Consider the following 23,257-nt stretch of genomic DNA (forward strand, 5'->3'; position numbering starts at 1 on the left):
ACAACCATGGAAATAGAAAACTTAAGAAAGAGGTCAGGAGTCATAGACGCAAGCATCACCAACCGAATACAAGAGATAGAAGAGAGAATCTCAAATGCAGAAGATACAGTAGAAAATATTGACACAGTTGTCAAAGAAAATGCAAAATGCAAAAAACTCCTAACTCAAAACATCCAGGAAATCCAGGACACAATGAGAATACCAAACCTAAGGATAATAGGTATAGATGAGAATGAAGATTCCCAACTTAAAGGGACAGTAAATATCTTCAACAAAATTATTGAGGAGAACTTCCCTAACCTAAAGAACAAGATGCCCATAAACATACAAGAAGCCTACAGAACACCAAATAGAATAGACCAGAAAAGAAATACCTCCCGTCACATAATAATCAAAACATCAGATGCACAAAACAAAGAAAAAATACTAAAAGCAGTAAGGGAAAAAGGTCAAGTAACATACAAAGGCAGACCTATCAGAATTACACCAGACTTCTCACCAGAGACTATAAAAGCCAGAAGAGCCTGGACAGACATCATACAGACCCTAAGAGAACACAATTGCCAGCCCAGATTACTATACCCAGCAAAACTATCAATCACTATAGATGGTGAAACCAAGATATTCCATGACAAAACCAAATTTGCACAATATCTTCCCACAAACCCAGCACTTCAAAGGATAATTGATGGAAAACACCAACACAAGGAGGGAAACTACAACCTAGAAAAAGCAAGGAAGTAATCTTCCAACAACCCCAAAAGAAGATAACTATACAAACATAACTTTACCTCTAATAGCAAAAATAACAGGAAGCCACAATCATTTTTCCTTAATATCTCTTAACATCAATGGTCTCAATTCCCCAATAAAAAGACGCAGACTATCAGACTGGATACACAAACAAGACCCAGAATTTTGCTGCATGCAAGAAACGCACCTCAGTGACAAAGACAGACACTACCTCAGAATAAAAGGGTGGAAAACAATTTTCCAAGCCAATGGTCCCAAGAAACAAGCTGGAGTAGCCATTCTAATATCAAACAAAATCGACTTTCATCCAAAATTAATCAAAAAAGATAAAGAAGGACACTTCATACTCATCAAAGGAAAAATCTACCAGGGTGAACTCTCAATTCTGAACATTTATGCTCCAAATGCAAGGGCACCTACATAATAAAAGAAACTTTACTAAAGCTCAAAACACACATTACACCTCATACAATAATAGTGGGGGATTTCAACACCCCACTCTCAGCAATGGACAGATCATGGAAACAGAAACTAAACCGAGACACTTTGACATTAACAGAAGTTATGAACCAAATGGACTTAACGGACATCTATAGAACATTTCATCCTAAAACAAAAGAATATACCTTTTTCTCAGCACCTCATGGTACCTTCTCCAAAATAGACCATATAATTGGTCACAAAGCAGGCCTCTACAGATACAAAAAGATTGAAATAATCCCTTGCATCTTATCAGATCACCACGGAATAAGACTGGTCTTTAATAATGACAAAACCAATGGAAAACCCACATGCACATGGAAACTGAACAACTCTCTACTCAATGATGACTTGGTCAAGGAAGAAATAAAGAAATTAAAAACTTTTTAGAATTCAATGAAAATGAGGACACATCATACCAAAACTTGTGGGACTCCATGAAGGCAGTGCTAAGAGGAAAACTCATAGCTCTAAGTGCCTACAAAAAGAAACTGGAAAGAGCACACACTAACAAGTTGACTGCACAACTAAAAGCTCTAGAACAAAAGGAAGCAAATACACCCATGCAGAGTAGAAGGCAGGAAATAATCAAACTCGGGCTGAAATCAACCAAATAGAAACAGAAAGAACAATACAAAATATCAATAAAACCAGGAGTTGGTTCTTTGAGAAAATCAATAAGATAGATAAACCGTTAGCCAGATTAACCAGAGGGCACAGAGACAGTATCCAAATTAATAAAATCAGAACTGAAAAGGGAGACATAACAACAGAAACTGAAGAAATTCAAAAAATCATCAGATCTTACTACAAAGGCCTATACTCAACAAAACTGGAAAACCTGGAAGAAATGGACAATTTCCTAGACAGATACCAGGTCCCAAAGTTAAACCAGGAGCAGATAAACCATCTAAATAGTCCCATAACCCTTAGGGAAATAGCAGCAGTCATTAAAAGTCTCCCCACTAAAAAAAGCCCAGGACCAGATGGTTTTAGTGCTGAATTTTATCAGACCTTCAAGGAAGACCTAATACCAATTCTCTTCAAACTATTCCACCAAATAGAAACAGAAGGAACACTACCCAATTCTTTCTATGAAGCTACAATTACACTCATACCCAAACCCCACAAAGACCCGACAAAGAAAGAGAACTTCAGACCAATCTCCCTTATGAACATCGATGCAAAAAATACTCAGTAAAATTCTAGCAAACTGAATCCAAGAACACATCAAAACAATCATCCATCATGATCAAGTAGGTTTTATCCCAGGAATGCAGGGATGGTTCAGTATTCGGAAATCCATCAATGTAATCCACTATATAAACAAACTCAAAGAAAAAAAACACATGATCATCTCACTAGATGCTGAGAAAGCATTTGATAAAATTCAACATCCCTTCATGATAAAAGTCTTGGAAAGATCAGGAATTCAAGGCCCATACCTAAACATAGCAAAAGCAATTTACAGCAAACCAGTAGCCAACATCAAGCTAAATGGAGAGAAACTTGAAGCAATCCCACTAAGATCAGGGACTAGACAAGGCTGCCCACTCTCCCCCTACCTATTCAATATAGTACTGGAAGTCCTAGCCAGAGCAATTAGACAACAAAAAGAAGTCAAAGGGATACAAATAGGAAAGGAAGAAGTCAAAATATCGCTATTTGCAGATGATATGATAGTATACTTAAGTGACCCCCAAACTTCCACCAGAGAACTCCTAAACCTGATAAACAACTTCAGCAAAGTGGCTGGTTATAAAATCAATTCAAACAAATCAGTAGCCTTCCTCTACATGAAAGATAAACAGACTGAAAAAGAAATTAGGGAAATGACACCCTTCACAATAGTTGCAAATAATATGAAATACCTTGGTGTGAATCTAGCCAAGCAAGTGAAAGACCTGTACGACAAGAACCTCAAGTCCCTGAAGAAAGAAATCGAAGAAGATCTCAGAAGATGGAAAGATCTCCCATGCTCATGGATTGGCAGGATTAATATAATAAAAATGGCCATCTTGCCAAAAGCAATCTACAGATTCAATGCAATCCCCATTAAAATCCCAACTCTTCACAGAGTTAGAAAAGGAAATTCTCAAATTCATATGGAATAAGAAAAAACCCAGGATAGCGAAAACTATTCTCAACAATAAAAGAACCTCTGGAGGAATCACCATTCCTGACCTCAAGCTGTACTACAGAGCAATAGTGATAAAAACTACCTGGTATTGGTACAGAGACAGGCAGGAAGATCAATGGAATAGAATTGAAGACCCAGAAATGAACCCACAGTCCTATGGTCACTTGATCTTTGACAAAGGAGCTAAAACTGTCCAGTGGAAAAAGGACAGCATTTTCAACAAATGGTGCTGGTTCAACTGGAGGACAACATGTAGAAGAATGAAAATTGATCCATTCTTAACTCCTTGTACAAAGCTCAAGTCTAAGTGGATAAAGGACCTCCACATAAGACCAGATACACTGAAACTAATAGAAGAGAAGGTGGGGAAGAGCTCGGATACTTGGGCACAGGGGAAAATTTCCTGAACAGAACACCAATGGCATATGCTCTAAGATCAAGAATTGACAAATGGGACTTCATAAAATTGCAAAGTTTCTGTAAGGCAAAGGACACTGTCAACAGGACAAAACGACAACCAACAAATTGGGAAAAGATCTTTACCAATCCTACATCTGATAGAGGGCTAATATCCAATATATTCAAAGAACTCAAGAAAGTAGACACCAGACAACTAAATTACCCTATTAAAAAATGGGGTATAGAGCTTAACAAAGAATTTTCAATGGAAGAAACTCGAATGGCCGAGAAGCACCTAAAGAAATGTTCAATGTCCTTAGTCATCAGGGAAATGCAAATCAAAACAACCCTGAGATTCCATCTCACACCAGTCAGAATGGCTAAGATTAAGAACTCAGGTGATAGTAGATGCTGGCGAGGGTGTGGAGAAAGAGGAACACTCCTCCATTGTTGGTGGGACTGCAAGATGGTGCAACCACTTTGGAAATCAGTCTGGCGGTTCCTCAGAAAAATGGACATAGCATTACCCGAGGATCCAGCTATACCACTCCTAGGCATATACCCAGAAGATGCTCGAACATATAACAAGGACATATGCTCAACTATGTTCATAGCAGCCTTATTTATAATAGCCAGGAGCTGGAAAGAACCCAGATGTCCTTCAACTGAGGAATGGATTCAAAAAATGTGGTATATTTACACAATGGAGTATTACTCAGCTATTAAAAACAATGAATTCGAGAGGTTCCTAGGTAAATGGATGGAACTAGAAATTATCATCCTGAGTGAAGTAAGCCAATCACAAAAGAACACACATGGTATTCACTCACTGATTATTGGATATTAGCCCAGAACCTTGAAATGCCCAAGATGCAACTCACAGGCCACATGAAGCTCATAAAAAAGGAAGTCCAAGTGGGGGTGATTCAGTTCTTCTTAGAAGGAGCAACAAAATACTCAAGGGAGCAAACATGGAGACAAAGTGAGGGACAGAAACTGAAGGAGGGGCCATTTGAAGACCTTTCCACCTGAGTATCCACCCCATATGCAGTCACCAAAGGTAGATGCTGATGTGGAAATCAGGAAGTACATGCCGATAAGGGCCTGATATGGATGTCTCCTCAGAGGCCTTCAAGAGTCTGACATATTCAGAGGCAGATGCTCACAACTAGCCATTGAACTGATCATGAGGTTCTCAATGGAGGAGTTAGAGTGAGGACTGAAGGAGCTGAAAGGGTTTGTGGCACCATGAGGAGAGCAACAATACCAACCAACCACAGCTCCCAGGGTCCTAACCACCAGCCTGGGAGCACTTATGGAGGGATCCAGGGCTTCAGCTGAATATGTAAGAGTAGAGGGCCCTGCCAGGCACAGGTGGAAGAAGAGATCCTTGACCTCATGAAGGCTGGACGCCCCAGGGGGTGGGAACTTTGAGGGTGGGGAAGTGGGAGTGGGGGGGGTAGGTGGGGGCTACATCCACAGAGAAGAAGGAGGAGGGGTAAGGGGATGGGGTGTTCCCGGGTGGGTGGGGGATGGGGCAAGGGGATAACATATGAAATGTAAATAAAATATCCAATAAAAAAAAAAGAAAAAGAAAAAGAAAATACATATCTGCTAATATCAACATTATTTAATATATTATATATTCTTTAAAATGGTATAAGTTTTCTTACGGTTACAATTAGCTTATATTACAATTCACATATCTTAGAAGTATGAATTTAGATGGGAAATCCAGGAATGAATGTATAATATACCTATGAATAAGATATAGTTAGGTGTATTACATTGGTAAATAAAATTAAATTCTCAAAATAGGAAAAGATCCTATGAAGCAGATCATAGAATTAGCTTTAGACTCCATCCAACCTGAATTTTACTCTTTGGTGTACTATCTATTTACAATTACTGTGTATTTTTAAAGTCTATCAATTTGTACAAGACAAGTATAAACATATTAATATGGACAGAAACAACACCATCAGGCCTTGACTCTACACAAAAAACTACAGGCAGGTAAGGAATTCTGAGAGTAGGATAAGTACTCTTCTCTTGGGAATTCGTATATATTTTGAATAATTTATTTCACTTTCTCGAGGATCTCTTATTAATCTGTATAATATAGTAATAACAGTTATTGTTGGGAGAACAAGAATGACATAATACACAGGCGTGCTTAGTTATGTTTAGAGAAAAGTCTGTTTCTGATGAACCTACAGAAATTACAAAACACTCCTCTAAGCTAGCAGATTTTGACTAGAAATTTATAATGTTTGACCATTTATATATGTTTACCAAGTACATTTAGTATATTAATTTACCTCCATTTGACTTATGCAAGATTCATAGTTGTTTTATGTACAGTATATTCCAAGGTCTTAGAACAATGTATCATCAATGACAAGCACAAATGGATATAATCAGTAGCTGTAATAGAGTCCAGTTAATAACTAATAATCACTAGTAACTCTCACTTTCATGATTTATCCTTCTTCCATTGAAAAATCAGTAGAAATAAAAGTTATAGGCAGAAGGATACACATGAGTACCAAGTAGTAAACATTTAAAAAGATATGGTTTCTTATTTGTTGGTATAGATCCTTTCATACTGATACATATTAAAGTAGCATTTTGCTACATTGGTATAGTTCTTTATATATTGATGCAATAATTAAGGTTATTTTTGTTACAATACACTATGGTTACATATTTTTAACTCTCATTTGAGGCATTGTACCTAGATGTTTCTTAATAAAGTAGTGTAAGGTTCTAGTCTCTTTTAAAGCTGCCGTTACAAACTGTTTATGATAGTAAGTAATGTAAGTTAATAGCTAGACAGTAAAACTCATGGTCATGTTAGATACTACTCTCTTCTATTACAATATATGTTTCTTAAATTAATCAAATAGTAATAGCTAAAAACAAACAAAGTTTGCCTACTCAGATATTCTATAGATAGATAGATGGTCTTTAAAAAATTCAGAGACCCATAGAACATAGCATTTAAAGATGTTTTTCAAAATCAATTTTATCCTTTTTTGGACAATTATATATGTCTTCTCCTGGCAGTACCCCCATTTCTACTCCAAGAAAACCTCCATATGGAATGGATTCAAGTGTGACAAGCTGCCACTGGGCAAAAACTGCCCTTGCTTCAGCTGCAGACAGAATGCTGTACAAAATAGACAAAACTAGTCATAGGAAAGACTCCTGCTAAGCTTTCCAAGGACAAGGTAAGACAAGTCCTTCATAGTTCCTGCTTCACACAAGGCATGTCAGATATTTTAGGCCGTAAGGCTGGAAATGGATGCTTCAATGTCGTAGAGACAATTTTAGGGGACTTCTTAGGCAGCCAAATGTGTCTTTGATTTTTCTAGGTTTGGAAGCTGCCTGCTCGGCACTTCCTGCATACTCAGGTAATAGTTATTCCTTCTCAGTCTCTGATGGAGTAGAAGACTAAATAGTTATAATTTCATATAGAACTTAAAGTATATGAAATTTAAATAGATGTTCTTAAGTTAGTAATAAAAATTATGACAAAACAATGATTTAGATATAGACCTCTAAATTCTCCAAGATAGGATAGATATTACAGTTCTTCATCCAAAATTGCCAAATTCTGATGGACTGGACATTGCAAATATAATTCATACCTAATAGTTTTCATAATTATTTCATCTTTGTTATATGTCATTTATTATTGTAAGAGAAAGAGGCTTTACATTTAGACAAAAAGGAGGAGATATTGGAGGTTATTCTGGGTCTGTGTATACAATTTCTAAATTCTGAACTCCAAGATCTGATTGGCACTGATGAGCCAGTTCTCACAATAACCAGCTATTGTGAAAACCTTTCTCCCTAATTTAAAGCTATTGGTTAAAATAAGGGACTACAGACAACTGCTACTGAGAATAGAGATAGTTGGGATTTCAGTTACAGGGCTGGGTGTCACAGGTAGGGAACCCTGAGGAAAGAAAGAGAAGGAACGAGAGAGGAGAAGGAGGAAATGGGTGGAGAGAACAAGTGGTCTTCATTAGATGTTATGGTCCAGAAGTTCATGGTTGAGGGAAATGTCCCCTGAGGACAGACTGATGGAGCAGAAATAACTTTGGCAAGACTCAAACAGCTAGTATTTTGGAAGCCCTGCTGGTAATTAACAGTCTAGTATATAGTAAAATAGATTAGGGATAATTTGCCCAGTAATTTTGCTGAAGCTGATTTTAAAAATCCATAGGACTCTGCCTCAATTTCTGAGGGGCTAGCCAGGTCATATTAATAACTAATAGAGTTATCAAATTAACATTTAAAAATACAATTTTATTTATCCTGGATGTTTTATCAAGAAAATTGAAGGTATTGGTTAGAGAGTCAGAAAACTGCTTTAAATATTTCCATATGATTAAATATTTGATAATCTTGTGCAGAATGTAGGTTGCTAGAACTGCCAGTCAAATTATGATGGCCACTGAGCTCCATCACTTCTCAGGCTGACTTCCGGGAGTAAGAACTGAAAGAGCAATGATATCGTGATATAAGGATGCTGCCCCTTGGCATTTTCATACTACCTTGAGTCAGGCTGATGGGAGAAGCAAATATGTTCAGAGCATGCAAACTCAATTTTAATCCATCCTAATTAAAAATTCTTTACTGTCGTTATTTTACATCCTCTAATGTGATATATTTACTAGACATCTCTCCAGATCTCCAAAGTAAGACAGTTGTTTTCTATAACCCAAGGTATTTTTACATCTATCTGTCTGTCTGTCTGTCTGTCTGTCTGTCTGTCTGTCTATCTATCTATCTATCATCTATCTATCATCTATTATCTATCTATATGGAATATATATATATACATATATACATACATATATATATGTATGTATATATATATATATATGCCAGAAGTGTCTATTCAACTTTACTGATATCCTAGATTTTTTTTAGGTCAGCTTTTTGCTATTCATATTTATGCCTTTCAAAGCATGGATCAAAGGATGGTTACTGAATAAAGTTCATGACAGTTTACAATTCTGTTGGATTTACTTGTATCTGTTTTACTATAAACACATGTGATTGGTTATTTCTAAGCTTACTAGAGATCTCTGAGACAATATAACATCATTTCTATTAAATATTGCTTACAAAATTTTTACTACAATGTTAAGCCTACCACTAATACTACCTTAATAAGACAGATGACATTACTGAAATGAAGGTGGTCATGAGATTAACAATGTGCATTGATAAAAGATTAAGAGTTATTTAATCTACACAAACAACATAAAGCTTTTATATTCTCACATGTCTGACTTCTATCCTTTCTTAATAATATTTATTAAGTAAACACATCTACAGAGTGGGATATAGCAAAGGCTCATTAGCTGTCCACTTTGCCAAGTTCCTCAGCTTCCTGTGCTTTTAGATGAAGCTTCTTATTTATTGGATATTTTATTTATTTACATTTCTTATTTCATCCCATTTCCCCATTTCCACCTCAGAAACCCCTATCCCATCTGCGCTCCTCCTTTTTGCTTCTATACCATTTTAATTGCATGCAAGTATTAAGGTCAGTTCTAGGTTGAGGAACTAGCAATCCAATAGATGCAAATAGTCACAGAACAAACAAGACAATAAGCACAAATAGTCAAGGAACATTCAAGGCAATAAAGAAAGTCCCATGATCATTCTAGTGATCACTATTTCTAAGGGCTTATTAGGATGACCAAAATACTGAGCCTACTTCTCTGTCCTAGCCCAAAGTCATTTTCATACCTGCAGCCTACTTTGTTCTAGCCTAAGATTTATATTCCTGCCTGAAATTACTTCTTTGTTCTAGTCTAATGTCAGATTCCTGCCTGAAGCCCATTTCCTTGTCCTCGGCCATTGTCAGATTCCTGCCAAGCAGCCTCAAAAGCTTTCCACATTTCCCCCTTTCTTATTTTATAAACAAGACTAAGCTGGTCTTAAGTTGTTCTGACAAGAATGTCTTCCTTACCCATTGTGGAATATGCATTATTAAAAGCAATGCACTTATGTCTTAGGTTAGTAAGGCTCTGTGCAGAATCTTACCCATCCTTGGCTTGCCAGCCTATTAAATTAATATCTGTTTGGGGGTCCATTTTCAGTTTCAAGTCATGTACTTTGGCTGCCAACATGTTGATGTTGTTAATGACAAGCTTTCATAGGATGGGCAAGAATAAAAGAATTCCCAGGACAAAAAGGGCTAGCATGATCAAACTATATATGCTATTGTTGACGCTTGACCAAAATGAAAATACTGACCTCAAGCCATGGGTAATTTTATCAGCAGTATCTGCAACATTAAAGCTCAGCAAAGCAGCATTCTTTAAATTCATAATCTCACTATACAAAGTTAAAACATCCAGAGAGGTGTTAGAATTATGCCACATACCCTGCAAGTATCTTTAAACTTTTTTCTAATTATAAGGACTATCATTGTAAATTTTAGAAGTAACACACCTCCATTGGTATATGGCATGACACTTGAGATGACTCCTTACTCTTAAAGTCTGAACCTTCTTCCAATAATTTGAATAGGATAAAGAGCATCAATCCGATATTCCAAATGGCTATCTAAATCTTGTATACTTAACACATTAGTAACCTTTTTTTCTAAACAATTAACAAAAGTAGCTGTCTTAACTTCTGTGTCAAAGCAATTATAAAAGCAGTGGTGGTAGAAATTAATATAATTAAACTGTTATACCAGCAATAATCAAGCCCAGTACCCTCTTGCTTCTGCTTAAATCTGAGTTAGGATTCTTCCAGTACTTGCAAGCTTTTTTCAGGAAACCAGGGTTCTATAATACTCATGAGAATAAAACAAAAGCTGGTTGATAGAGCTCTGTAACAGACATGCCATGTTTCAACACACTAACACAATTAGAAAGTATACAATCAATGCAACGTACATTAAATAATGTAGAAGAAACAAAAGTATTTTTAACTTAATAATTAAAAGAGCCTTAACACAGGCACTAACACTTGTTTGAAATCCTGTTCCAACTTAATCTCTTGTTAACATAACATCAAAGAGAACTGCAGCTAAGCCCATGAGATTGAATACTAGATGACAGGATCTGAGAAGGAATGACTGTCACCATTTGGAGGCTTTGCCAATAAGACATCTAGTACCTGATTTTTAATTCTGTTTTCCCATCTATTGGTCAAATAAGCAGATCCCAAGCCTCCAGATTAGGGAAGAGCACCTGGTAAAAATTCCAGGGTATAATTTATTTGGAAAGCAGATTCACAGTCATGAAATATCTGTTTTGATTTCCTAAAAACAATTATACACATGCTGATATAGTAACAACATGAGTATTTGGTTGCTTATTTAAGTGTTGATAGTAAAAATGATCAATTATAAGTATATGATGAATCTTTAATAAAAAGCCCATGATAAGATTCCTTTTTTCAGTGATGGAATGAAATGTAAATGGAGTGGAAATCCTTTTCTGCTATCTTGACCACTGCCAGGATATCATGCTTGTAAAATAGTTGAGTGAGCTTATACCATCATTATTAAGTGATAGCTGAAGTCATTCATTTATTACTCTTGTCTTGTTTAAGTCCTTTGTAGTTTGTGAGGATTATACTCTTCTTTTTAGCACAAAATTAAAAAAAATAAAAACATTAAAGATAAAAATGTCACTTATAAATAATACATTTTGTTATAAATAGTCATAATGCATTTCAGGACTACTCCATGTAATGTATGTATAAGTGGTCTCTTCCCTAGGTTTCCTTTACATTACCATATTAATTTACTTTCGAAATTAATTTTTCTGTTACCCATTCTTAGTCTGTAAGAGACAGTTGCCAAGAATAATTTTTGGTTTTATATATCTCACTATCTTGGAAATATTTTCAATGCTCAAGAATTTAAGTGGTTTTTTTTGTTTTAGTTATTTTTATAAGCCTATTCTATCCATGGCTCACCCAAGGGTTGATCACATTACAACTGCCTTTAGACAGCAACTAATATTACTCAATTACATTTCATATCTTTTTTATTTTTGACTTGGATTTATATAACACATCCTCTTAGCTTCCTTTTACTTGTTGATTTAAAATATCATGTCAAAAGCAACTTACTGAAGTAAGACTTATTTTAGTGGACAATGCCTGGATACAGTCCTTCATTGTGAGAGAATCAAAGAGGTAAGTGCTAGAGTTAGCTGATTATATCATAACTGTGTTTAAGAAGCAGTCATATTGAACATGTGCATTCTTATAGTTAGAACTTTTATAATGTTTAGGATATAGTACCTAGAGAATGGTGCCACCACCAAGTGAGAGGCTCTTCCCACCTCAGTTAATATAATTTCTATAGGCTACAATGAGTCTATGACAGAGCTTAAGAGGTCTTAGAAGTGCCCTGAGAGTCTATATTGATAAGTAACAAGAACGTTACCAAGAAGGAGTTGGAGGTAGAGATGCTGAGGGTTTAAAAACAAACCTGCAAAATTCTGCTATGAGGTGAAAGACAAAAGGGTCTGAGACCAGTGAATGACAGATTCAGTTCATCATCCAGACAGATATCCATCAGGATTGTCAGGCTTGTATTGACTTTGGGGTACTGTGCTAAAGTAAAGCTCCAGAGATAGTTAGGGAGACCTCTGTGTGTTGGCCTTTGACACACACACACACACACACACACACACACACACACACACAGAGACACACACACACACACACACTAGGTATCAGATAGTAGGTTGGTGTGGGGCCATGATATCCATGTGTTAGCTTTTCATCAGGTTCTAGAGGCCAAGTAAAGAAATTACATCCTTTCCTTGGTCTGGCCTATCTGGAAACTTCTTGAGTCTGGTTCTATGATGTGATTTTAATGCACCCATGTACTTACATATCCTAGTATACTCTGATAAGTTTATAAAGTGAGGTTCTTACTGCTTTTAGGAAAAAAAAACATTTATCTATGTTGGATAAGTGGTGCCATAACTGATGATTTAGACTCTGAATCTACCCAGTTATCCTTCTCTATTACAATGGAGAAAACAACAAAAACAAACAAAGAAAAAGAACTGCTTGCAAAGTGGAGTTTCTCAAGGGAAGGTGTAGCCTAAATAGAACACCAGTGCTTATACAATATATGTAACCTAGAGACAGGCCTAATCTGAGCTCAACAAACTGCTAAAAGTATAACTAAGAAAATTAAAAAAAAATGATTTCCAGACAAGTCAGTTCTATTTTCTGCTGGTGCTGAAAAAGCCCTTCTAAAGGCAACTACTGTACTAAAAACTAAGCTTTAATCCTTTGTTTTTCCAGTTCGTGTGACAAAATTGAACATGGAAATTATTTCCTCTAACCACAAGGAGACATTAACTTTTAATCAAAATAATCTCAATGAATAAATCGAAGTTGCTGATACCATGTATAGTTAGATCACAGCCCCACTTAATGATCATGCTTGTTAGTGGGCAGCACTAACCATTAAGCAGTGGGAGGAAATCTGTACTGTGTTCCAGTTTATCACAAATACTGGAAAAACAAAAGGTGCATATTTCACATCTAGGATAACATTTGCCTCTAGTAAGGCCTGGTTTCTGGTATTGAGTGTGGACTCACCACCATAGTCAATAGCTTAAATACCTTAAATGAAGGTTGAGAGCAATCTATTTCCAATCATAGTTTAGAACAAGTTATTTAATCAGAGTTAGAAACAATATACAGAGGTCTGCATTCAGAAAATGGGCATGCCTAAGCTTCTTGATGTACTGGGATGAGTCCTGAGAAACCAAAGCCTTGCTATATTGAGTGCGGCACAGGTATCCCAAGCCTCAGGATTAGAACTCAATAATGAAGTAGCAGAGATTCATCTCAGAATTATTTCACTGATGAAATTATGTGATGAGCTCTACAATCTACTGTCCCTGGCAGAATTTGCCAGATCTTGTATTACTAAGTAGGAGACAGAAATGGAGAAATAAAGAAAAATGCAAATTATTCATACTGGAGAAAATTCTTATGTAAGATTTTTTATTTTATGAAATAAAAGAATAGTTTTAGACATGAAGCTTTTCATCTTTTAATATCAGTTTGATGTTTCTATACTGTGTCTAGCAAAGTGCTCATCTCAGTTTCCAAATGGCTGAATCTATTGTTTAAGTCAGTATATGCCAGCTGTACCTGACTATCACCATTTTTCCTTGATTCTAGCAATGAACATTTATAGGAAATGTATTTTGTGACATGAAAGGTTACAGTAGAATAAAAATAGGTATGATTTTGTTTCTTAGAGTTGTTAAATTGTCTGATTTATTGGCTGATTCGAAGGAACTTCAATAGTCACTTTGGCAACAGTCCTGTGTATGATAGCCTAATGTTAACATTTCAGTTCACATCAATAAATACTGAACAAAACAGTTAGTAGAATCTGGAGAGGATAAACATTAGAGACACAAATATTGTCCTCTATGCCATAAATGAAAGCTCTGTATATCAGGGAATGAAATTATTATTATTAATGATAACAATGATAATACAAGGTTTAAGAGTGTGAGAGAGTGTGTTTAACTGAAAGGGGGATGGCAGTTACTAAAGGGAGCAGCAGACTATAACATTCATCTGAAAAGATCACTTGGCAAAAGAGGCTGAGGCACACGAAGTTCAAGTCAGAATGCTTCACTAAACACAGGACTTCTTTCACAAATTTCAAACACAACAACCATACTTTATACTTTGTAAATTTGAAGGGTAGAGTTTACTGCTTGTACTGTTTTGTTGTTCAGTTTGTTATTTTGAAGAACTTGTAGCAACAGTGACAGAGAGCACCCAGTATAAAGCCTTTCTTCTCGATACCCACCAGGCTCCATCACTAGTGACTGACATCTTATACTGCCACTGTACAGCATCAACACTGGTGAATTTATTTTGGTAAGCATTGCTATGATGTAGAATGCTGACCTAATTGACATTTTGGTCTTTCAAATTCTTTTGAGATAAGGTCTCATATATCATGTAGCTAAGGCTGGCTGTGAACTCTCTTTATGTAGCTGAGGAGGATCTTGAATTTTCTGATCTTCCCACCTCCATCCTCTGAGTGTTGGCATCACTGGCCTGTGCTAACATGCCTGGCTTATGAGGTGTTGGAGATTATTCCCTCAGGTTGTGCAGGCTAGGGAAACTTTCAGCCCCCAGAAATATATCTCCAGGAGTTCTTGCCCTTTTAACAAATGAGGGGAGGGGAAAACAAGATTTTTTTTTTCAGGGAAATTAGACAATTGGGCTGGGCTTTAAGATTTTCTGGTAACAGTGTTATATAAGAAAGAAATCAAGAAGATAAAATTAAAAATACTACAATACTGCAGGGCAATGATAGAGAAAGAGAATGGATCATAGAGCACTGCTAAACAAGCTACACACAAGGGCTTCATGTAACTTCCAGGACCCCCCCCCCACTCTGATTATATGTAACTGTTGAACAACTTAAAGGACAATATACATGCCAGGAGAGCTACACTTTAACCTAGTATTTGTATTTTCAGAGTGGATTTTAAAATACCATAAGAACATGTTACCCTCTTTCTGTCTGATGTTGTGTACCCACTGACAATAGTGAGAAAGACCTAAAGGCAGGGAATAGTCTGCTCTCAGTGTAGCACAAAGAACAATGTACTACAGCAGCCCATTAAAGCAGAGTGAAAAGACAAGCAGTTCTCCATCAGGATGAGATAACAGAGGTCACAGGATGATCATATCAAGAATCCAAGGGCATTATTCTGTACTTGGAATGACACTGTAGGACTAGTAAAACGGGATTGTTTCTTGTTCTAACTGCTATAGTGGTCAGTATTGTCTCTACTGTGAAATATTCATGGCAAGTTGAAAATTCAAACAAAAAAAATCTGCTTTTGAAGCAAAGACTTTTAAAATATAATTCCCGTATAGAATTCTTTCTTATACTTTTTATTATATTTTAAATTATTTTAATTTTCATATAATATATTGTAATTATATACTTTTTCCTTCCCAAGTCCTCAAACTTTCCATTTTCCTTCCCAACTAATTTCATCTTATTTTTTCTCTCCAAAACAAAAATGAAACAAACAAACAAAAAACCTGCCTCAACTTATCAAACAACCCAAGGAACAAAACAACAATAGCAACAACAACAACAACACACTGCACACACACACACACACACACACACACACACACACCTCAAACAAAACAAACAAAACCCTCCACCAAACCATAATAATAACAGCAACCAAAAAGCACACTTAAAGCCAGTATGTTTTGTGTTGGTCAACTGGTCCTGAATGAACTTGAGGCATGCCCTGAGTGAAACTGATTTACACGGTGTCACTCTCTTGGAGAAAACTGATTTTCCTTCTCCCAACCGCTATCAACTGCAAGTAGATTTCTGGTTTGGGGCAGGACTTTTGACTATTTTGTTTTTGATTGTCTTAAGTCCTTGGAGAAAATTTCAAAAACTGTACTTCTTTTATACAACACAGATGACATGTCACTTTATTTCCCTCAGGTCTTAACGTTTTTTTTTGTCACAGAATATTTAAATATAAGTTCCACTGACCCTCGGCCTTTAACATCAGCTTTCTCAAGTTGGAGTATTAAAGATCATGCTATACTCTCTCTACATAGCAAAAATTCAGTATCACTGGATGATTTACTCAAACTTCTCTTTTTGTTTTCCAAGTTAAAAAAATGGTTGGCATTAAAAGTAAACAAATGGCAGAGTGTGGTGACTCACATATTTAGTTCCAGCCCTCGGGAAGCAGAGGCAGATGGATCTCTGTGAGTTCTAGGCCAGCCTTGTCTGCAGAGTGAGTTCCAGGATAGCCAGGACTGTTACATAGAGAAACCCTGTCACAATAAAATCAATCAATCAATCAATGAATCAATGATCAATCAACCAACAAATCAATCAGTAAATAATAAAATAAAAATTTAATGAAATATCTTTTAACAAGGGTTAATGCTTGCTGGAGAGACAAACTGGAAGACACAGGTCTTAGCTGTGCCGTTTGCTGGCTGATAGGCCACGGGTAAAGCATTTAAACGTTTTCTAAAAGGTGGCAACCTCATCAGTCATTTAACATCATGGGCCCTAAAGAACCCTCTCCATTCTAATGCTCTCATTAAAACTGCACTCTGATTATTTTAGGTACTTTTTGCTGTTTACTTTTCTTATTTGGTGTTTGGATTGATCAATTGCACATGACAATGATCTGTATATTTTTTCAATCAATAATTTGGAGGGTTGTAAGTCTGGAATTTCTTTGAAGCATTTCAATGTCTGGAAATTAACATAGTGAAATTGTCAGCAGTAATTCTTAAATAAATATTTGCAACTTTGAGTATTTACTTTAATTTTAATTTTAGGTGTTTGAGAAATGTTCAAGTCAGTTTCTTTTAGACTCAGCCTTTGTATCTCATAATATAAACATTGAGTTTATAAAAGTACCACCATGTTTTAAAAAATACCGGTGTTAATCAGCGGGAAGCTATGTGCATTTTTACTACTTCAGAGTAAAACTTCCTTAGTGCATTTTCTTGCTTTATTTATATGTTACAAATACATTTTCAATGAAGTTAATACAAAATTGCATTTAAAATAAGATTGTTTAAGTATCATTTAATTGTTTTACTTTATACTAAACACAAATGTAATGAACTGAAGAAAGAGCTAATGTTCTGTGAGTTTACTTGTTAAGCTATAAGCATCTAAGAAAAGAAGTAACAGGATTTGAACATAGGTGGCTAGGCTCCAGAGCTGTCTGCCACCTGGAAGGCAGAAAGGTCTCTGACAGTATTCTCTCCAACAGGAAGTAGGGCAATAGCTGAACATTTGCTTGCTAAGTGCCAGTAGCTTAAACTCCTCAGTTGTATTGTCTAAGCCTCTAATTACCACTGCTGGCATCTCTGCCTTGTGCCATAAACCCAGCATGCACTTGGACACAATTCCACTGTGGGATTTAGAACATTCAGGAATATAAACAGCCATTTTCTTTGGTTTACCTGAAGTAAGAACATTTTTGCAAGTAGTTTGTTTACTCTTTAAGAGCTCAGGGTATTTATTTAATTAAAGAATTCTCCCTCATCTTTTTGCATTCCCCTCAAAGAATATTTATAACAAACTGAAATTATTGTTCTTATTAAAATGCAATGTCAAAACTGTCTTCAATTTGTATTTTAAAGACTTAAAGTATTCCAATTCATCAGAAAAATTGATAATAAAAATAGATCGCTTAAGCATCTAAGTGAACAAACAAACTAAGAACCATTGAACCTAGAATTTTTCACAAGAATATTTGAATCTTAACACTTTATGTAGAAAATTAATTCCTTGGGCTTTTAATGGCTATAATTCCAAAAGTTTGAAAGCCTAGTTAAATAGAATTGAACTGATTTCTTCGTTAGTAGATGTTCTGCCTTTTTAATATCTAATGATTTGAGTTAAATACTCACTGTGTCTAATTTTACCATTATTGAAAATTTCATAGGAATAGCCTTCATGCAATAGGAGAATATTGATTATTAGTACTCTTCAATGAAAGTAGCTGTTAATATGACCTGGAGATTTTTTATTTTTATTCTTCTCTCACACATTATATTTGAGCTGTAGTTTCTTCTCCCTCCTCCCCTCCTAGTTCTTTCTCCCTCCCACCCTCAAATCTATTGCTCCTCCATTTCACTTCAGAAAAGGGCAAGCCTCCCGGCGATATCTACCAAACATGGCAGATCAAGTTGTAATAAGACTAGGCACCTTCTCGCATACTAAGCCTGGAGGAGGCAACCCAGTAGGAGGAAAAGTGACAAAAAGGCAGACAAAAAGTCAGAGACAGCTCCTGTTAGGAGTCTCATAAGAACACCAAGGTGCACAACTATAACATTTATGTAGAGGGCCTAGATCAGACCATACAGGCTCCATGATTGTCAGTTCAGTTTCTCTGAGCACCAGCAGCCCAGGTCAGTTGATACTGTGGGCCATGTTCTTGTCACCTAGAGACTTTTTGAAGCACAACTATTTTAACAGCAATCAATCAGATCCTTTGGAGGATGGACATCTAGAGTAACTAGGAAGTTTGAATAGATAGCCGAAGACTTCCAGGATTGTAAAAGGTTTTCATTTCAGCCTCATTTTAAAAGCAGAGCCTAAGCTTCATCTGGAGTTTGTGTTTTGTTTGTTTGTTTTAAGATTTACTATGTATGTATGTATGCGTGTATGTACGTATGTACGTATGTATTTACTGACTGTCTGCTTGTGTGTCTGTGTATATATACATGTAAATGAACCCAGTGACCAAAAGAGGCTGTCAGATCTCTTGAAGATGTAATTAAAAGCTGTTGTAAGCTACTGGAAATCACCTCTGGGAACTGAAACCAAACTTGTATCCTATGGAAGTGTTCTTAACATAAAGTTGTCTCTCAAGGCTCATACTTGAGCTGTTTTTAAGATTTCATTTGAATGTAGAACCAGTCTGAGGACTGCATTTTGATGACCAGCTGTTCATTTGAATCACTTGGGAATCTACACTCAATAGGAGGAGTTCATTCAAATTAGGGATGGTGGTACATTTCTGTAATTCCATCACTCAAAAATTGGAAGCAGATAGAGTTCAAGATTAGCTTCGACTGCAAGAGGACATGTCTTAAACAAACAGAGACTAGTTATAAATTATGTAATCTGTATAACAAGTTGTTAAGATACAGCCATCTTCAGTAGTAGAGATATTTTAAGAATTAAGTATCAGCTTTGTCTAAAAGTTCCTAACCACTGAGTAATACGTTCCCAATCTGTGTGTACTGCCTGTTCTACCCACCAGCAATATTTATTTAACTTGCCATGTAGAACCTGTTACATATGATTTAAAAATCACAATTACAATTTTATGATCATTTTCTTGTTTTCTTTTTCTCATAGGGAAAAATTTTTAGAAATGAAAGGAGCCAATTAAATAAAACCATTGACAGCAATAAACAAATTTGATAAACTGATTCTAAGGACTAAGAATAAAAAATTAGTACAGCTATTATCTATTTAAAAGTCATGCATATCAAAGATATTTTCAGAATTATAAATGCTGTGAAATATTTAGTAGTATTAAGAGCATCACAATATTTGAGTAGAAGCCATCCTATTTTATTAACTAATTTTGAAAGATTTTGTTCTATATATTTCATTGATGCCAGGAGATATACATTCATAGTTTTATGACAGTGTTATAAGTAAGCATTCATGCAGAGAGGAATCCACGCCAATTGTGAGAGTTGGTAGATTAACCACAGAAGTTGACAAGATACAGTATGGTATGCTTGTAAGATATATTCCATATGAAACACCTGTTTGCACATCAGACCTTTTCTTATTCCCTTTTTAAATCAAAGACCATTCTAAGCAACTGAAATGTCAACATACTTTGACATTTTGGTGACATACTTAGGTAGAAGTGAAAAGACACCAAAACAAAGCTATAAAATTCAGTAGAAGAATTATTTATAAAACATTTGGATTATAAGAGTTCACAAAGTAAAGATAAATAGCAAACCCATTCCCTTATGTTTAGCCACTTGTCATTTCTGCTCACCCACATTTAAAGGGCTATTAATCCTTGTATACAGTAAATCTTTCAAAGGTTCTGTTTTCTATTCCTTTGGGTATTGTAATGAAAAAAAAAAAACCATGAAATTGAAGACAATGCAGCTGTTAGTTATATGATCCTCAACATAAACCATAAATATCTCAACAATTTCTAGTCTACAGGATGAATTTGATCTGCAAAATAAATAATAATGCATGGTGAAGTTCTTTAAAAAAAACCAAAACAGCATGAAAACAATTGCTGCTTATAGCCGTGTGGCCTGTAAGAGTTACCTATGCCCACATAATAACTGACCTGGTAGTTACTAGCCATAAACAAGTATTTTGTATATCAAAAAGCTTGAATGAGGCTTAACGAAGTCTTCTTCTAAGGCTTGGAGCTTCACATGCTTACTATGCTGATCACTATTTGCATTGCTCAGTTTTGGGAAGATTTGCTTTCAAGTTCACTCTCAATTGCTGTTGGCAGGATTCCGTGTTTCTTAGGTTATTATACAAAGAATCTCAATTTCTCATCTTCTGCTGACTGGAGACTGTCCACATTTTCCTGGCACAGGAACTGCCCAATGTAGCAGCTATTTTATTAGAAGTTCTGCAATCAAGAAAGCAAAAAAAAAAAAAAAAAAAAAAAAAGAGTGTAGTAAGAGAGACACAAAACCTCAAACCTCTATGATGTAATCATAGAAATGATAATCACCATTTTTGCCTTATTCTACTCATTGGAATAAAGTTAACAAAATTATCCCAAGAATTGATACATGGGAAATATTACATGGTACCATAGATATTAGGAATTGGAAAGCTGAGGGTCATCTCGAATCTGCTTATCACATGTCCTTCTCAATTTGCTCATTCTAAGTAAATCCTTGGTTTTGTTCCTTATAAGTTACTGAGAGATGGTTTCTGTCTATCTATGAATCTTCCCTCAATAGAAAGACAATCATTAGGGTATGATTTAGCAAATGTCTCCTTTTGAGAATTTTGCTCAGTAGATGAGATCTTCCTAGTGCCTACCTTTCTAAAGCACTTGACACTAATCCATGCATAATTCTTGGCATTTTGATTATATTTTTATAGTCTTCAGGTTTGTCCTAGTGTCCTAAAGGTAGAGGTTAAGATTTATATCAATTTACAATTTCCCAAATTAGTGAAGGAAAAAGAAAGTATACATGATCAGCAATCCATATGAATACTGAGTCAAATTACTATATCTGAGGCATATTTCATGCTCATTTTAAGACTGTGTATATTACAAGTCATCAATTCAAGGCACACACACAGGCATGCATGCACACACACAGGTGCAGTCAATAATTTTAGTTCGAGGTTAGTGCTGTTTCAGGGATTCCTGCCAGCTTTTGTTTTTCAAGGGACATTTGTGGTCTGCTCTTCTAATGGATTGATTCATCGAGAGCATGAACCTGCAGAAAATAATGGAACACTCTGACCTCAATGGCTAGGTCTGAGATTTTCTGGCGCCCATGCATGACAAGCACATACATTTTGCCAAGAGTTTCTCTGTCACTATACACTTCTAGTTATTATAATGTTCTAGATCAGGCTAAATATTAAGTTTCCCTTGAGTATATGTTTTAACAAGAAACCTCTTATTTATTTTTAGTTATTGAAAAGTTCCTATTATATAAGTGATTAATTTTCAGTCGTATTCTATTTATGCATAAATAAGTCTATCTGCTAACAATTTGCTTGAATGAATTCAAGGCCATGAAGAGCATCCAGGGGCCTATAAAATACTGAATCAGTACAACTTGAACAAGCAATAACACCTCCGTGAGATATTTGTTTTTATAAAGTTTGGTCAAACATTTTTACATCTGAGAAGCTAATGGAAGATCAATTCATGCCCATGCAAAATATTTCACAGATTTCCCAGGAATACTTTTGTTGTTAATAAGCAGCTGCAAGTAGTCCTCAGAGCATTTGCACTGGATTCAATTTACTTTTAGTTTTATCCAATAAACACATCCAGAGGAGCCTAACGTAGAACATGCTTCATGGTGACTTACTAGCATCTAATATTTCCTCTTTGGGCATTTTCAGTCCTACTTCTTGTCACTTTTTCTGAGAGAGTCTTGAGTATCTCAATTGAATTAGAATTTTCAGAGCAATTCCTTTTCTGCATCCTCTGAGAAATAGTAAATATTCAAAGCTAAGATTTTTGCTAAGTATGTGGGACTTATTTGATTTTTCCCAGTGCTTCATGTATTTCGGAGCATTAAAGTTCCAAAAGTGCTGAACCTTATGACACAGACATCTTCATTTTGATGGTTCACTACACCTTAAACTTCAGTGTGAGAAAGGGAAGAATCATCGCCGATAGAAAGTAAAAATGGGCAAAAGATTGTAGTTATTGTTTTAGTCAAATCTTCATTGATAGTAGTCAATACATCCCTGAATAAATTACCTTTCATTCGCTTGAAAAAAATTTAAGCATTATTGACTGTAGATTTTATTTATTTATTTATTTATTTATTTGGTAATAAGAACAAGTAGGCAAAGAAAAACATTTATAGCTCTCATGCATCTTACACTCAGTCTGGAAATACATGATGAATAAATAATCAACCAGACTTGCATTATGCTAACTTGTGGTAAGTGCAAAAAATATGCTGGAAACCAAAGTGGTTAACTGTTAGAGATGAGAGGGCACACTCTTATAAACAGGACAGGTCTTGACTAGTGACCCAAAATAAAACAGATGATAAGTTTGTGTCAATATTAGTAATAAAAAGAATTTATATGAGTAGAGATAATCTGAAACAGAATATATATATAAATACTCATGAGGAAGAAACTTGTATGCATAAATCTATATTATGTGGGAGAAGAGTAAACACTGAAACCATGTACAT

The 23,257-nt window shown here is 35.6% G+C and overlaps 1 pseudogene; it reads left to right on the top strand.

Annotated features, from left to right (window-relative positions):
• LOC114628131 overlaps positions 1 to 23,257 on the top strand; it is a 54,481-nt pseudogene that overhangs the window by 4,843 nt on the left and 26,381 nt on the right.

Source organism: Grammomys surdaster, unplaced genomic scaffold (assembly GCF_004785775.1).
Source record: "Grammomys surdaster isolate TR1022 unplaced genomic scaffold, NIH_TR_1.0 264, whole genome shotgun sequence".
Taxonomy (NCBI): Eukaryota; Metazoa; Chordata; class Mammalia; order Rodentia; family Muridae; genus Grammomys; species Grammomys surdaster.